The following is an 18,719-nucleotide window of genomic DNA, read 5'->3' on the forward strand; positions in this document are numbered from 1 at the left end:
TAGTCAAATTAATGCTCATTTAGGCTTCAGGAGGCCATCCTGAACAAAATACATGTTGAAGTGTGTGCATAAGTCCTTTGGTTTAGGCGTGACACTCAACTTGAGTTTTTATTGCTTTAAATGCATTTTCAGCCCAAGCTGAGCGCGTTTTCTGACTTTGAATGTATCTTCTTAGGAATGAGTTGTGTAGTCAAATTACTGCCCATTTAGGTGTCAGGAGGACATCCTGAACAAAATACATGTTGAAGTGTGTGCTTAAATCCTTTGCTTTAGGCGTGACACTCAATTTGAGTTTTTATTGCTTTAAATGCATTTTCAGCCCGAGCTGAGCACGTTTTGTGAGTTTGAATGTATCTTCATAGGAATGAGTTGTGTAGTCAAATTAATGCTCATTTAGGCTTCAGGAGGCCATCCTGAACAAAATACATGTTGAAGTGTGTGCATAAGTCCTTTGGTTTAGGTGTGACACTCAATTTGAGTTTTTATTGCTTTAAATATATTTTCAGCCCGAGCTGAGCACGTTTTCTGACTTTGAATGTATCTTCATAGGAATGAGTTGTGTGGTCAAATTAATGCTCATTTAGGCTTCAGGAGGACATCCTGAACTAAATACATGTTGAAGTGTGTGCATAAGTCCTTTGGTTTAGGCGTGACACTCAATTTGAGTTTTTATTGCTTTAAATGCATTTTCAGCCCGAGCTGAGCACGTTTTCTGACTTTGAATGTATCTTCTTAGGAATGAGTTGTGTAGTCAAAATGGGCATTCCCATTTTGGCGTCAGGAGGACATCCTGAACAAAATACATGTTGAAGTGTGTGCATAACCCCTTTGGTTTAGGCGTGACACTCAATTTGAGTTTTTATTGCTTTAAATGCATTTTCAGCCCGAGCTGAGCACGTTTTGTGAGTTTGAATGTATCTTCATAGGAATGAGTTGTGTAGTCAAATTAATGCTCATTTAGGCTTCAGGAGGACATCCTGAACAAAATACATGTTGAAGTGTGTGCATAAGTCCTTTGGTTTAGGCGTGACACTCAATTTGAGTTTTTATTGCTTTAAATGCATTTTCAGCCCGAGCTGAGCACGTTTTGTGAGTTTGAATGTATCTTCATAGGAATGAGGTGTGTGGTCAAATTAATGCTCATATAGGCTTCAGGAGGTCATCCTGAACAAAATACATGTTAAAGTGTGTGCATAAGTCCTTTGGTTTAGGCGTGACACTCAATTTGAGTTTTTATTGCTTTAAATGCATTTTCAGCCCGAGCTGAGCGCGCTTTCTGACTTTGAATGTATCTTCATAGGAATGAGTTGTGTAGTCAAATTAATGCTCATTTAGGCTTCAGGAGGACATCCTGAATAAATACATGTTGAAGTGTGTGCATAAGTCCTTTGGTTTAGGTGTGACACTCAATTTGAGTTTTTATTGCTTTAAATGCATTTTCAGCCCTTGCTGAGCACGTTTCGTGAGTTTGAATGTATCTTCATAGGAATGAGTTGTGTGGTCAAATTAATGCTCATTTAGGCTTCAGGTGGTCATCCTGAACAAAATATATGTTGAAGTGTGTGCATTAGTCCTTTGGTTTAGGCGTGACACTCAATTTGAGTTTTTATTGCTTTAAATGCATTTTCAGCCCAAGCTGAGCGCGTTTTCTGACTTTGAATGTATCTTCTTAGGAATGAGTTGTGTAGTCAAATTACTGCCCATTTAGGTGTCAGGAGGACATCCTGAACAAAATACATGTTGAAGTGTGTGCATAAGTCCTTTGGTTTAGGCGTGACACTCAATTTGAGTTTTTATTGCTTAAAATGCATTTTCAGCCCGAGCTGAGCACGTTTTCTGACTTTAAATGTATCTTCTTAGGAATGAGTTGTGTAGTCAAAATGGGCATTCCCATTTAGGCGTCAGGAGGACATCCTGAACAAAATACATGTTGAAGTGTGTGCATAAGCCCTTTGGTTTAGGTGTGACACTCAATTTGAGTTTTTATTGCCTTAAATGCATTTTCAGCCCGAGCTGAGCACATTTTGTGAGTTTGAATGTATCTTCATAGGAATGAGTTGTGTGGTCAAATTAATGCTCATTTAGGCTTCAGGAGGTCATCCTGAACAAAATACATGTTGAAGTGTGTGCATAAGCCCTTTGGTTTAGGCGTGACACTCAATTTGAGTTTTTATTGCTTTAAATGCATTTTCAGCCCGAGCCGAGCACGTTTTGTGAGTTTGAATGTATCTTCATAGGAATGAGTGGTGTGGTCAAATTAATTCTCATATAGGCTTCAGGTGGTCATCCTGAACAAAATACATGTTGAAGTGTGTGCATAAGTCCTTTGGTTTAGGCATGACACTCAATTTGAGTTTTTTATTGCTTTAAAGCATTTTCAGCCCAAGCTGAGCACATTTTGTGAGTTTGAATGTATCTTCATAGGAATGAGTTGTGTGGTCAAACTAATGCTCATTTAGGCTTCAGGTGGTCATCCTGAACAAAATACACATTGAAGTGTGTGCATAAGTCTTTTGGTTTAGGTGTGACACTCAATTTGAGTTTTTAATGGTTTAAATGCATTTTCAGCCCAAGCTGAGCGCGCTTTCTGACTTTGAATGTATCTTCATAGGAATGAGTTGTATGGTCAAATTAATGCTCATTTAGGCTTCAGGAGGTCATCCTGAACAAAACACATGTTGAAGTGTGTGCATAAGTCCTTTGGTTTAGGCGTGACACTCAATTTGAGTTTTTATTGCTTTAAATGCATTTTCAGCCCGAGCTGAGCACATTTTGTGAGTTTGAATGTATCTTCATAGGAATGAGTTGTGTGGTCAAATTAATGCTATTTAGGCTTCAGGTGGTCATCCTAAACAAAATACATGTTGAAGTGTGTGCATTAGTCCTTTGGTTTAGGCGTGACACTCAATTTGAGTTTTTATTGCTTTAAATGCATTTTCAGCCCGAGCTGAGCACGTTTTGTGAGTTTGAATGTATCTTCATAGGAATGAGTTGTGTGGTCAAATTCATGCTCATTTAGGCTTCAGGATGTCATCCTGAACAAAATACATGTTGAAGTGTGTGCATAAGCCCTTTGGTTTAGGTGTGACACTCAATTTGAGTTTTTATTGCCTTAAATGCATTTTCAGCCCGAGCTGAGCACGTTTTGTGAGTTTGAATGTATCTTCATAGGAATGAGTTGTGTTGTCAAATTAATGCTCATTTAGGCTTCGGGTGGTCATCCTGAACAAAATACATGTTGAAGTGTGTGCATAAGTCCTTTGGTTTAGGTGTGACACTCAATTTGAGTTTTTATTGCTTTAAATGCATTTTCAGCCCGAGCTGAGCGCACTTTCTGACTTTGAATGTATCTTCGTAGGAATGAGTTGTGTAGTCAAATTAATGCTCTTTTAGGCTTCAGGAGGCCATCCTGAACAAAATACATGTTGAAGTGTGTGCATAAGTCCTTTGGTTTAGGTGTGACACTCAATTTGAGTTTTTATTGCTTTAAATGCATTTTCAGCCCTTGCTGAGCACGTTTTGTGAGTTTGAATGTATCTTCATAGGAATGAGTTGTGTGGTCAAATTAATGCTCATTTAGGCTTCAGGTGGTCATCCTGAACAAAATACATGTTGAAGTTTGTGCATAAGTCCTTTGGTTTAGGCGTGACACTCAATTTGAGTTTTTATTGCTTTAAATGCATTTTCAGCCCAAGCTGAGCGCGTTTTCTGACTTTGAATGTATCTTCTTAGGAATGAGTTGTGTAGTCAAATTACTGCCCGTTTAGGTGTCAGGAGGACATCCTGAACAAAATACATGTTGAAGTGTGTGCATAAATCCTTTGGTTTAGGCGTGACACTCAATTTGAGTTTTTATTGCTTTAAATGCATTTTCAGCCCGAGCTGAGCACGTTTTGTGAGTTTGAATGTATCTTCATAGGAATGAGTTGTGTAGTCAAATTAATGCTCATTTAGGCTTCAGGAGGCCATCCTGAACAAAATACATGTTGAAGTGTGTGCATAAGTCCTTTGGTTTAGGCGTGACACTCAATTTGAGTTTTTATTGCTTTAAATGCATTTTCAGCCCAAGCTGAGCGTGTTTTCTGACTTTGAATGTATCTTCTTAGGAATGAGTTGTGTAGTCAAATTACTGCCCATTTAGGTGTCAGGAGGACATCCTGAACAAAATACATGTTGAAGTGTGTGCTTAAATCCTTTGCTTTAGGCGTGACACTCAATTTGAGTTTTTATTGCTTTAAATGCATTTTCAGCCCGAGCTGAGCACGTTTTGTGAGTTTGAATGTATCTTCATAGGAATGAGTTGTGTAGTCAAATTAATGCTCATTTAGGCTTCAGGAGGCCATCCTGAACAAAATACATGTTGAAGTGTGTGCATAAGTCCTTTGGTTTAGGTGTGACACTCAATTTGAGTTTTTATTGCTTTAAATGCATTTTCAGCCCGAGCTGAGCACGTTTTCTGACTTTGAATGTATCTTCATAGGAATGAGTTGTGTGGTCAAATTAATGCTCATTTAGGCTTCAGGAGGACATCCTGAACTAAATACATGTTGAAGTGTGTGCATAAGTCCTTTGGTTTAGGCGTGACACTCAATTTGAGTTTTTATTGCTTTAAATGCATTTTCAGCCCGAGCTGAGCACGTTTTGTGAGTTTGAATGTATCTTCATAGGAATGAGTTGTGTAGTCAAATTAATGCTCATTTAGGCTTCAGGAGGCCATCCTGAACAAAATACATGTTGAAGTGTGTGCATAAGTCCTTTGGTTTAGGCGTGACACTCAATTTGAGTTTTTATTGCTTTAAATGCATTTTCAGCCCGACCTGAGCGCGCTCTCTGACTTTGAATGTATCTTTATAGGAATGAGTTGTGTAGTCAAATTACTGCTCATTTAGGCTTCAGGAGGACATCCTGAACTAAATACATGTTGAAGTGTGTGCAAAAGTCCTTTGGTTTGGGCATGACACTCAATTTGAGTTTTTATTGCTTTAAATTCATTTTCAGGCCGAGCTGAGCACGTTTTGTGAGTTTGAATGTATCTTCATAGGAATGAGTTGTATGGTCAAATTACTGCTCATTTCGGCTTCAGGAGGACATCCTGAACAAAATACATGTTGAAGTGTGTGCATAAGTCCTTTGGTTTAGGCGTGACACTCAATTTGAGTTTTTATTGCTTTAAATGCATTTTCAGCCCGAGCTGAGCGCGCTTTCTGACTTTGAATGTATCTTCATAGGAATGAGTTGTGTAGTCAAATTAATGCTCATTTAGGCTTCAGGAGGACATCCTGAACAAAATACATGTTGAAGTGTGTGCATAAGTCCTTTGGTTTAGGCGTGACACTCAATTTGAGTTTTTATTGCTTTAAATGCATTTTCAGCCCGAGCTGAGCACGTTTTGTGAGTTTGAATGTATCTTCATAGGAATGGGTTGTGTGGTCAAATTAATGCTCATATAGGCTTCAGGAGGTCATCCTGAACAAAATACATGTTGAAGTGTGTGCATAAGTCCTTTGGTTTAGGCGTGACACTCAATTTGAGTTTTTATTGCTTTAAATGCATTTTCAGCCCGAGCTGAGCACGTTTTGTGAGTTTGAATGTATCTTCATAGGAATGAGTTGTGTAGTCAAATTAATGCTCATTTAGGCTTCAGGAGGACATCCTGAATAAATACATGTTGAAGTGTGTGCATAAGTCCTTTGGTTTAGGCGTGACACTCAATTTGAGTTTTTATTGCTTTAAATGCATTTTCAGCCGAGCTGAGCACGTTTTGTGAGTTTGAATGTATCTTCATTGGAATGAGTTGTGTGGTCAAATTAATGCTCATTTAGGCTTCAGGTGGTCATCCTGAACTAAATACATGTTGAAGTGTGTGCATAAGTCCTTTGGTTTGGGCGTGACACTCATTCATTCATTCATCTTCCGTACCGCTTGATCCTCACGAGGGTCGCGGGGGGTGCTGGAGCCTATCCCAGCTGTCTCCGGGCAGTAGGCGGGGGACACCCTGAATCAGTTGCCAGCCAATCGCAGGGCACACAGAGACGAACAACCATCCGCGCTCACACTCACACCTAGGGACAATTTAGAGTGTTCAAACAGCCTGCCACGCATGTTTTTCTGGAAATGTGGGAGGAAACCGGAGCACCCGGGGAAAACCCACGCAGGCCCGAGGAAAACATGCAAACTCCACACAGGGAGGCCGGAGCTGGAATCGAACCCGGTACCTCTGCACTGTGAAGCCGACGTGCTAACCACTGGACTACCGGGCCGCCGCGTGACACTCAATTTGAGTTTTTATTGCTTTAAATGCATTTTCAGCCCGAGCTGAGCACGTTTTGTGAGTTTGAATGTATCTTCATAGGAATGAGTTGTGTGGTCAAATTAATGCTCATTTGGGCTTCAGGTGGTCATCCTGAACAAAATACATGTTGAAGTGTGTGCATAAGTCCTTTGGTTTAGGCGTGACACTCAATTTGAGTTTTTATTGCTTTAAATGCATTTTCAGCCCGAGCTGAGCGCGTTTTCTGACTTTGAATGTATATTCTTAGGAATGAGTTGTGTAGTCAAATTACTGCCCATTTAGGTGTCAGGAGGACATCCTGAACAAAATACATGTTGAAGTGTGTGCATAAATCCTTTGGTTTAGGCGTGACACTCAATTTGAGTTTTTATTGCTTTAAATGCATTTTCAGCCCGAGCTGAGCACGTTTTGTGAGTTTGAATGTATCTTCATAGGAATGAGTTGTGTAGTCAAATTAATGCTCATTTAGGCTTCAGGAGGCCATCCTGAACAAAATACATGTTGAAGTGTGTGCATAAGTCCTTTGGTTTAGGCGTGACACTCAACTTGAGGTTTTTATTGCTTTAAATGCATTTTCAGCCCAAGCTGAGCGCGTTTTCTGACTTTGAATGTATCTTCTTAGGAATGAGTTGTGTAGTCAAATTACTGCCCATTTAGGTGTCAGGAGGACATCCTGAACAAAATACATGTTGAAGTGTGTGCTTAAATCCTTTGCTTTAGGCGTGACACTCAATTTGAGTTTTTATTGCTTTAAATGCATTTTCAGCCCGAGCTGAGCACGTTTTGTGAGTTTGAATGTATCTTCATAGGAATGAGTTGTGTAGTCAAATGAATGCTCATTTAGGCTTCAGGAGGCCATCCTGAACAAAATACATGTTGAAGTGTGTGCATAAGTCCTTTGGTTTAGGTGTGACACTCAATTTGAGTTTTTATTGCTTTAAATATATTTTCAGCCCGAGCTGAGCACGTTTTCTGACTTTGAATGTATCTTCATAGGAATGAGTTGTGTGGTCAAATTAATGCTCATTTAGGCTTCAGGAGGACATCCTGAACTAAATACATGTTGAAGTGTGTGCATAAGTCCTTTGGTTTAGGCGTGACACTCAATTTGAGTTTTTATTGCTTTAAATGCATTTTCAGCCCGAGCTGAGCACGTTTTCTGACTTTGAATGTATCTTCTTAGGAATGAGTTGTGTAGTCAAAATGGGCATTCCCATTTTGGCGTCAGGAGGACATCCTGAACAAAATACATGTTGAAGTGTGTGCATAACCCCTTTGGTTTAGGCGTGACACTCAATTTGAGTTTTTATTGCTTTAAATGCATTTTCAGCCCGAGCTGAGCACGTTTTGTGAGTTTGAATGTATCTTCATAGGAATGAGTTGTGTAGTCAAATTAATGCTCATTTAGGCTTCAGGAGGCCATCCTGAACAAAATACATGTTGAAGTGTGTGCATAAGTCCTTTGGTTTAGGCGTGACACTCAATTTGAGTTTTTATTGCTTTAAATGCATTTTCAGCCCAAGCTGAGCGCGTTTTCTGACTTTGAATGTATCTTCTTAGGAATGAGTTGTGTAGTCAAATTACTGCCCATTTAGGTGTCAGGAGGACATCCTGAACAAAATACATGTTGAAGTGTGTGCTTAAATCCTTTGCTTTAGGCGTGACACTCAATTTGAGTTTTTATTGCTTTAAATGCATTTTCAGCCCGAGCTGAGCACGTTTTGTGAGTTTGAATGTATCTTCATAGGAATGAGTTGTGTGGTCAAATTAATGCTTATATGGGCTTCAGGAGGTCATCCTGAACAAAATACATGTTGAAGTGTGTGCATAAGTCCTTTGGTTTAGGCGTGACACTCAATTTGAGTTTTTATTGCTTTAAATGCATTTTCAGCCCGAGCTGAGCGCGCTTTCTGACTTTGAATGTATCTTCATAGGAATGAGTTGTGTAGTCAAATGAATGCTCATTTAGGCTTCAGGAGGACATCCTGAACAAAATACATGTTGAAGTGTGTGCATAAGTCCTTTGGTTTAGGCGTGACACTCAATTTGAGTTTTTATTGCTTTAAATGCATTTTCAGCCCGAGCTGAGCACGTTTTGTGAGTTTGAATGTATCTTCATAGGAATGAGGTGTGTGGTCAAATTAATGCTCATATAGGCTTCAGGAGGTCATCCTGAACAAAATACATGTTAAAGTGTGTGCATAAGTCCTTTGGTTTAGGCGTGACACTCAATTTGAGTTTTTATTGCTTTAAATGCATTTTCAGCCCGAGCTGAGCGCGCTTTCTGACTTTGAATGTATCTTCATAGGAATGAGTTGTGTAGTCAAATTAATGCTCATTTAGGCTTCAGGAGGACATCCTGAATAAATACATGTTGAAGTGTGTGCATAAGTCCTTTGGTTTAGGTGTGACACTCAATTTGAGTTTTTATTGCTTTAAATGCATTTTCAGCCCGAGCTGAGCACGTTTCGTGAGTTTGAATGTATCTTCATAGGAATGAGTTGTGTGGTCAAATTAATGCTCATTTAGGCTTCAGGTGGTCATCCTGAACAAAATACATGTTGAAGTGTGTGCATAAGTCCTTTGGTTTAGGCGTGACACTCAATTTGAGTTTTTATTGCTTTAAATGCATTTTCAGCCCAAGCTGAGCGCGTTTTCTGACTTTGAATGTATATTCTTAGGAATGAGTTGTGTAGTCAAATTACTGCCCATTTAGGTGTCAGGAGGACATCCTGAACAAAATACATGTTGAAGTGTGTGCATAAATCCTTTGGTTTAGGCGTGACACTCAATTTGAGTTTTTATTGCTTTAAATGCATTTTCAGCCCGAGCTGAGCACGTTTTGTGAGTTTGAATGTATCTTCATAGGAATGAGTTGTGTAGTCAAATTAATGCTCATTTAGGCTTCAGGAGGCCATCCTGAACCAAATACATGTTGAAGTGTGTGCATAAGTCCTTTGGTTTAGGCGTGACACTCAACTTGAGTTTTTATTGCTTTAAATGCATTTTCAGCCCAAGCTGAGCGCGTTTTCTGACTTTGAATGTATCTTCTTAGGAATGAGTTGTGTCGTCAAATTACTGCCCATTTAGGTGTCAGGAGGACATCCTGAACAAAATACATGTTGAAGTGTGTGCTTAAATCCTTTGCTTTAGGCGTGACACTCAATTTGAGTTTTTATTGCTTTAAATGCATTTTCAGCCCGAGCTGAGCACGTTTTGTGAGTTTGAATGTATCTTCATAGGAATGAGTTGTGTAGTCAAATTAATGCTCATTTAGGCTTCAGGAGGCCATCCTGAACAAAATACATGTTGAAGTGTGTGCATAAGTCCTTTGGTTTAGGTGTGACACTCAATTTGAGTTTTTATTGCTTTAAATATATTTTCAGCCCGAGCTGAGCACGTTTTCTGACTTTGAATGTATCTTCATAGGAATGAGTTGTGTGGTCAAATTAATGCTCATTTAGGCTTCAGGAGGACATCCTGAACTAAATACATGTTGAAGTGTGTGCATAAGTCCTTTGGTTTAGGCGTGACACTCAATTTGAGTTTTTATTGCTTTAAATGCATTTTCAGCCCGAGCTGAGCACGTTTTCTGACTTTGAATGTATCTTCTTAGGAATGAGTTGTGTAGTCAAAATGGGCATTCCCATTTTGGCGTCAGGAGGACATCCTGAACAAAATACATGTTGAAGTGTGTGCATAACCCCTTTGGTTTAGGCGTGACACTCAATTTGAGTTTTTATTGCTTTAAATGCATTTTCAGCCCGAGCTGAGCACGTTTTGTGAGTTTGAATGTATCTTCATAGGAATGAGTTGTGTAGTCAAATTAATGCTCATTTAGGCTTCAGGAGGCCATCCTGAACAAAATACATGTTGAAGTGTGTGCATAAGTCCTTTGGTTTAGGCGTGACACTCAATTTGAGTTTTTATTGCTTTAAATGCATTTTCAGCCCAAGCTGAGCGCGTTTTCTGACTTTGAATGTATCTTCTTAGGAATGAGTTGTGTAGTCAAATTACTGCCCATTTAGGTGTCAGGAGGACATCCTGAACAAAATACATGTTGAAGTGTGTGCTTAAATCCTTTGCTTTAGGCGTGACACTCAATTTGAGTTTTTATTGCTTTAAATGCATTTTCAGCCCGAGCTGAGCACGTTTTGTGAGTTTGAATGTATCTTCATAGGAATGAGTTGTGTGGTCAAATTAATGCTTATATGGGCTTCAGGAGGTCATCCTGAACAAAATACATGTTGAAGTGTGTGCATAAGTCCTTTGGTTTAGGCGTGACACTCAATTTGAGTTTTTATTGCTTTAAATGCATTTTCAGCCCGAGCTGAGCGCGCTTTCTGACTTTGAATGTATCTTCATAGGAATGAGTTGTGTAGTCAAATGAATGCTCATTTAGGCTTCAGGAGGACATCCTGAACAAAATACATGTTGAAGTGTGTGCATAAGTCCTTTGGTTTAGGCGTGACACTCAATTTGAGTTTTTATTGCTTTAATTGCATTTTCAGCCCGAGCTGAGCACGTTTTGTGAGTTTGAATGTATCTTCATAGGAATGAGGTGTGTGGTCAAATTAATGCTCATATAGGCTTCAGGAGGTCATCCTGAACAAAATACATGTTAAAGTGTGTGCATAAGTCCTTTGGTTTAGGCGTGACACTCAATTTGAGTTTTTATTGCTTTAAATGCATTTTCAGCCCGAGCTGAGCGCGCTTTCTGACTTTGAATGTATCTTCATAGGAATGAGTTGTGTAGTCAAATTAATGCTCATTTAGGCTTCAGGAGGACATCCTGAATAAATACATGTTGAAGTGTGTGCATAAGTCCTTTGGTTTAGGTGTGACACTCAATTTGAGTTTTTATTGCTTTAAATGCATTTTCAGCCCTTGCTGAGCACGTTTCGTGAGTTTGAATGTATCTTCATAGGAATGAGTTGTGTGGTCAAATTAATGCTCATTTAGGCTTCAGGTGGTCATCCTGAACAAAATATATGTTGAAGTGTGTGCATTAGTCCTTTGGTTTAGGCGTGACACTCAATTTGAGTTTTTATTGCTTTAAATGCATTTTCAGCCCAAGCTGAGCGCGTTTTCTGACTTTGAATGTATCTTCTTAGGAATGAGTTGTGTAGTCAAATTACTGCCCATTTAGGTGTCAGGAGGACATCCTGAACAAAATACATGTTGAAGTGTGTGCATAAGTCCTTTGGTTTAGGCGTGACACTCAATTTGAGTTTTTATTGCTTAAAATGCATTTTCAGCCCGAGCTGAGCACGTTTTCTGACTTTAAATGTATCTTCTTAGGAATGAGTTGTGTAGTCAAAATGGGCATTCCCATTTAGGCGTCAGGAGGACATCCTGAACAAAATACATGTTGAAGTGTGTGCATAAGCCCTTTGGTTTAGGTGTGACACTCAATTTGAGTTTTTATTGCCTTAAATGCATTTTCAGCCCGAGCTGAGCACATTTTGTGAGTTTGAATGTATCTTCATAGGAATGAGTTGTGTGGTCAAATTAATGCTCATTTAGGCTTCAGGTGGTCATCCTGAACAAAATACATGTTAAAGTGTGTGCATAAGTCCTTTGGTTTAGGCGTGACACTCAATTTGAGTTTTTATTGCTTTAAATGCATTTTCAGCCCGAGCTGAGCGCGCTTTCTGACTTTGAATGTATCTTCATAGGAATGAGTTGTGTAGTCAAATTAATGCTCATTTAGGCTTCAGGAGGACATCCTGAATAAATACATGTTGAAGTGTGTGCATAAGTCCTTTGGTTTAGGTGTGACACTCAATTTGAGTTTTTATTGCTTTAAATGCATTTTCAGCCCTTGCTGAGCACGTTTCGTGAGTTTGAATGTATCTTCATAGGAATGAGTTGTGTGGTCAAATTAATGCTCATTTAGGCTTCAGGTGGTCATCCTGAACAAAATATATGTTGAAGTGTGTGCATTAGTCCTTTGGTTTAGGCGTGACACTCAATTTGAGTTTTTATTGCTTTAAATGCATTTTCAGCCCAAGCTGAGCGCGTTTTCTGACTTTGAATGTATCTTCTTAGGAATGAGTTGTGTAGTCAAATTACTGCCCATTTAGGTGTCAGGAGGACATCCTGAACAAAATACATGTTGAAGTGTGTGCATAAGTCCTTTGGTTTAGGCGTGACACTCAATTTGAGTTTTTATTGCTTAAAATGCATTTTCAGCCCGAGCTGAGCACGTTTTCTGACTTTAAATGTATCTTCTTAGGAATGAGTTGTGTAGTCAAAATGGGCATTCCCATTTAGGCGTCAGGAGGACATCCTGAACAAAATACATGTTGAAGTGTGTGCATAAGCCCTTTGGTTTAGGTGTGACACTCAATTTGAGTTTTTATTGCCTTAAATGCATTTTCAGCCCGAGCTGAGCACATTTTGTGAGTTTGAATGTATCTTCATAGGAATGAGTTGTGTGGTCAAATTAATGCTCATTTAGGCTTCAGGAGGTCATCCTGAACAAAATACATGTTGAAGTGTGTGCATAAGCCCTTTGGTTTAGGCGTGACACTCAATTTGAGTTTTTATTGCTTTAAATGCATTTTCAGCCCGAGCCGAGCACGTTTTGTGAGTTTGAATGTATCTTCATAGGAATGAGTGGTGTGGTCAAATTAATTCTCATATAGGCTTCAGGTGGTCATCCTGAACAAAATACATGTTGAAGTGTGTGCATAAGTCCTTTGGTTTAGGCATGACACTCAATTTGAGTTTTTTATTGCTTTAAAGCATTTTCAGCCCAAGCTGAGCACATTTTGTAAGTTTGAATGTATCTTCATAGGAATGAGTTGTGTGGTCAAACTAATGCTCATTTAGGCTTCAGGTGGTCATCCTGAACAAAATACACATTGAAGTGTGTGCATAAGTCTTTTGGTTTAGGTGTGACACTCAATTTGAGTTTTTAATGGTTTAAATGCATTTTCAGCCCAAGCTGAGCGCGCTTTCTGACTTTGAATGTATCTTCATAGGAATGAGTTGTATGGTCAAATTAATGCTCATTTAGGCTTCAGGAGGTCATCCTGAACAAAACACATGTTGAAGTGTGTGCATAAGTCCTTTGGTTTAGGCGTGACACTCAATTTGAGTTTTTATTGCTTTAAATGCATTTTCAGCCCGAGCTGAGCACATTTTGTGAGTTTGAATGTATCTTCATAGGAATGAGTTGTGTGGTCAAATTAATGCTATTTAGGCTTCAGGTGGTCATCCTAAACAAAATACATGTTGAAGTGTGTGCATTAGTCCTTTGGTTTAGGCGTGACACTCAATTTGAGTTTTTATTGCTTTAAATGCATTTTCAGCCCGAGCTGAGCACGTTTTGTGAGTTTGAATGTATCTTCATAGGAATGAGTTGTGTGGTCAAATTCATGCTCATTTAGGCTTCAGGATGTCATCCTGAACAAAATACATGTTGAAGTGTGTGCATAAGCCCTTTGGTTTAGGTGTGACACTCAATTTGAGTTTTTATTGCCTTAAATGCATTTTCAGCCCGAGCTGAGCACGTTTTGTGAGTTTGAATGTATCTTCATAGGAATGAGTTGTGTTGTCAAATTAATGCTCATTTAGGCTTCGGGTGGTCATCCTGAACAAAATACATGTTGAAGTGTGTGCATTAGTCCTTTGGTTTAGGTGTGACACTCAATTTGAGTTTTTATTGCTTTAAATGCATTTTCAGCCCGAGCTGAGCGCACTTTCTGACTTTGAATGTATCTTCGTAGGAATGAGTTGTGTAGTCAAATTAATGCTCTTTTAGACTTCAGGAGGCCATCCTGAACAAAATACATGTTGAAGTGTGTGCATAAGTCCTTTGGTTTAGGTGTGACACTCAATTTGAGTTTTTATTGCTTTAAATGCATTTTCAGCCCTTGCTGAGCACGTTTTGTGAGTTTGAATGTATCTTCATAGGAATGAGTTGTGTGGTCAAATTAATGCTCATTTAGGCTTCAGGTGGTCATCCTGAACAAAATACATGTTGAAGTTTGTGCATAAGTCCTTTGGTTTAGGCGTGACACTCAATTTGAGTTTTTATTGCTTTAAATGCATTTTCAGCCCAAGCTGAGCGCGTTTTCTGACTTTGAATGTATCTTCTTAGGAATGAGTTGTGTAGTCAAATTACTGCCCGTTTAGGTGTCAGGAAGACATCCTGAACAAAATACATGTTGAAGTGTGTGCATAAGTCCTTTGGTTTAGGCGTGACACTCAATTTGAGTTTTTATTGCTTTAAATGCATTTTCAGCCCGAGCTGAGCACGTTTTGTGAGTTTGAATGTATCTTCATAGGAATGAGTTGTGTAGTCAAATTAATGCTCATTTAGGCTTCAGGAGGACATCCTGAACTAAATACATGTTGAAGTGTGTGCATAAGTCCTTTGGTTTAGGCGTGACACTCAATTTGAGTTTTTATTGCTTTAAATGCATTTTCAGCCCAAGCTGAGCGTGTTTTCTGACTTTGAATGTATCTTCTTAGGAATGAGTTGTGTAGTCAAATTACTGCCCATTTAGGTGTCAGGAGGACATCCTGAACAAAATACATGTTGAAGTGTGTGCTTAAATCCTTTGCTTTAGGCGTGACACTCAATTTGAGTTTTTATTGCTTTAAATGCATTTTCAGCCCGAGCTGAGCACGTTTTGTGAGTTTGAATGTATCTTCATAGGAATGAGTTGTGTAGTCAAATTAATGCTCATTTAGGCTTCAGGAGGCCATCCTGAACAAAATACATGTTGAAGTGTGTGCATAAGTCCTTTGGTTTAGGTGTGACACTCAATTTGAGTTTTTATTGCTTTAAATGCATTTTCAGCCCGAGCTGAGCACGTTTTCTGACTTTGAATGTATCTTCATAGGAATGAGTTGTGTGGTCAAATTAATGCTCATTTAGGCTTCAGGAGGACATCCTGAACTAAATACATGTTGAAGTGTGTGCATAAGTCCTTTGGTTTAGGCGTGACACTCAATTTGAGTTTTTATTGCTTTAAATGCATTTTCAGCCCGAGCTGAGCACGTTTTGTGAGTTTGAATGTATCTTCATAGGAATGAGTTGTGTAGTCAAATTAATGCTCATTTAGGCTTCAGGAGGCCATCCTGAACAAAATACATGTTGAAGTGTGTGCATAAGTCCTTTGGTTTAGGCGTGACACTCAATTTGAGTTTTTATTGCTTTAAATGCATTTTCAGCCCGACCTGAGCGCGCTTTCTGACTTTGAATGTATCTTTATAGGAATGAGTTGTGTAGTCAAATTACTGCTCATTTAGGCTTCAGGAGGACATCCTGAACTAAATACATGTTGAAGTGTGTGCAAAAGTCCTTTGGTTTGGGCATGACACTCAATTTGAGTTTTTATTGCTTTAAATTCATTTTCAGGCCGAGCTGAGCACGTTTTGTGAGTTTGAATGTATCTTCATAGGAATGAGTTGTATGGTCAAATTACTGCTCATTTCGGCTTCAGGAGGACATCCTGAACTAAATACATGTTGAAGTGTGTGCATAAGTCCTTTGGTTTAGGCGTGACACTCAATTTGAGTTTTTATTGCTTTAAATGCATTTTCAGCCCGAGCTGAGCGCGCTTTCTGACTTTGAATGTATCTTCATAGGAATGAGTTGTGTAGTCAAATTAATGCTCATTTAGGCTTCAGGAGGACATCCTGAACAAAATACATGTTGAAGTGTGTGCATAAGTCCTTTGGTTTAGGCGTGACACTCAATTTGAGTTTTTATTGCTTTAAATGCATTTTCAGCCCGAGCTGAGCACGTTTTGTGAGTTTGAATGTATCTTCATAGGAATGGGTTGTGTGGTCAAATTAATGCTCATATAGGCTTCAGGAGGTCATCCTGAACAAAATACATGTTGAAGTGTGTGCATAAGTCCTTTGGTTTAGGCGTGACACTCAATTTGAGTTTTTATTGCTTTAAATGCATTTTCAGCCCGAGCTGAGCACGTTTTGTGAGTTTGAATGTATCTTCATAGGAATGAGTTGTGTAGTCAAATTAATGCTCATTTAGGCTTCAGGAGGACATCCTGAATAAATACATGTTGAAGTGTGTGCATAAGTCCTTTGGTTTAGGCGTGACACTCAATTTGAGTTTTTATTGCTTTAAATGCATTTTCAGCCGAGCTGAGCACGTTTTGTGAGTTTGAATGTATCTTCATTGGAATGAGTTGTGTGGTCAAATTAATGCTCATTTAGGCTTCAGGTGGTCATCCTGAACTAAATACATGTTGAAGTGTGTGCATAAGTCCTTTGGTTTGGGCGTGACACTCATTCATTCATTCATCTTCCGTACCGCTTGATCCTCACGAGGGTCGCGGGGGGTGCTGGAGCCTATCCCAGCTGTCTCCGGGCAGTAGGCGGGGGACACCCTGAATCAGTTGCCAGCCAATCGCAGGGCACACAGAGACGAACAACCATCCGCGCTCACACTCACACCTAGGGACAATTTAGAGTGTTCAAACAGCCTGCCACGCATGTTTTTCTGGAAATGTGGGAGGAAACCGGAGCACCCGGGGAAAACCCACGCAGGCCCGAGGAAAACATGCAAACTCCACACAGGGAGGCCGGAGCTGGAATCGAACCCGGTACCTCTGCACTGTGAAGCCGACGTGCTAACCACTGGACTACCGGGCCGCCGCGTGACACTCAATTTGAGTTTTTATTGCTTTAAATGCATTTTCAGCCCGAGCTGAGCACGTTTTGTGAGTTTGAATGTATCTTCATAGGAATGAGTTGTGTGGTCAAATTAATGCTCATTTGGGCGTCAGGAGGACATCCTGAACTAAATACATGTTGAAGTGTGTGCATAAGTCCTTTGGTTTAGGCGTGACACTCAATTTGAGTTTTTATTGCTTTAAATGCATTTTCAGCCCGAGCTGAGCACATTTTGTGAGTTTGAATGTATCTTCATAGGAATGAGTTGTGTGGTCAAATTAATGCTATTTAGGCTTCAGGTGGTCATCCTGAACAAAATACATGTTGAAGTGTGTGCATTAGTCCTTTGGTTTAGGCGTGACACTCAATTTGAGTTTTTATTGCTTTAAATGCATTTTCAGCCCGAGCTGAGCACGTTTTGTGAGTTTGAATGTATCTTCATAGGAATGAGTTGTGTGTCAAATTAATGCTCATTTAGGCTTCAGGTGGTCATCCTGAACAAAATACATGTTGAAGTGTGTGCATAAGCCCTTTGGTTTAGGTGTGACACTCAATTTGAGTTTTTATTGCCTTAAATGCATTTTCAGCCCGAGCTGAGCACGTTTTGTGAGTTTGAATGTATCTTCATAGAAATGAGTTGTGTTGTCAAATTAATGCTCATTTAGGCTTCGGGTGGTCATCCTGAACAAAATACATGTTGAAGTGTGTGCATAAGTCCTTTGGTTTAGGTGTGACACTCAATTTGAGTTTTTATTGCTTTAAATGCATTTTCAGAACGAGCTGAGCGCACTTTCTGAGTTTGAATGTATCTTCATAGGAATGAGTTGTGTAGTCAAATTAATGCTCTTTTAGGCTTCAGGAGGCCATCCTGAACAAAATACATGTTGAAGTGTGTGCATAAGTCCTTTGGTTTAGGTGTGACACTCAATTTGAGTTTTTATTGCTTTAAATGCATTTTCAGCCCTTGCTGAGCACGTTTTGTGAGTTTGAATGTATCTTCATAGGAATGAGTTGTGTGGTCAAATTAATGCTCATTTAGGCTTCAGGTGGTCATCCTGAACAAAATACATGTTGAAGTGTGTGCTTAAATCCTTTGCTTTAGGCGTGACACTCAATTTGAGTTTTTATTGCTTTAAATGCATTTTCAGCCCGAGCTGAGCACGTTTTGTGAGTTTGAATGTATCTTCATAGGAATGAGTTGTGTGGTCAAATTAATGCTTATATGGGCTTCAGGAGGTCATCCTGAACAAAATACATGTTGAAGTGTGTGCATAAGTCCTTTGGTTTAGGTGTGACACTCAATTTGAGTTTTTATTGCTTTAAATGCATTTTCAGCCCGAGCTGAGCGCGCTTTCTGACTTTGAATGTATCTTCATAGGAATGAGTTGTGTGGTCAAATTAATGCTCATTTAGGCTTCAGGAGGACATCCTGAACTAAATACATGTTGAAGTGTGTGCATAAGTCCTTTGGTTTAGGCGTGACACTCAATTTGAGTTTTTATTGCTTTAAATGCATTTTCAGCCCGAGCTGAGCACGTTTTGTGAGTTTGAATGTATCTTCATAGGAATGAGTTGTGTGGTCAAATTAATGCTCATATAGGCTTCAGGAGGTCATCCTGAACAAAATACATGTTAAAGTGTGTGCATAAGTCCTTTGGTTTAGGCGTGACACTCAATTTGAGTTTTTATTGCTTTAAATGCATTTTCAGCCCGAGCTGAGCGCGCTTTCTGACTTTGAATGTATCTTCATAGGAATGAGTTGTGTAGT

The sequence above is a fragment of the Hippocampus guttulatus genome, chromosome 19, assembly GCF_054856545.1.
Source record: "Hippocampus guttulatus isolate MCC_2025c chromosome 19, RoL_Hgut_1.0, whole genome shotgun sequence".
Classification (NCBI taxonomy): Eukaryota; Metazoa; Chordata; class Actinopteri; order Syngnathiformes; family Syngnathidae; genus Hippocampus; species Hippocampus guttulatus.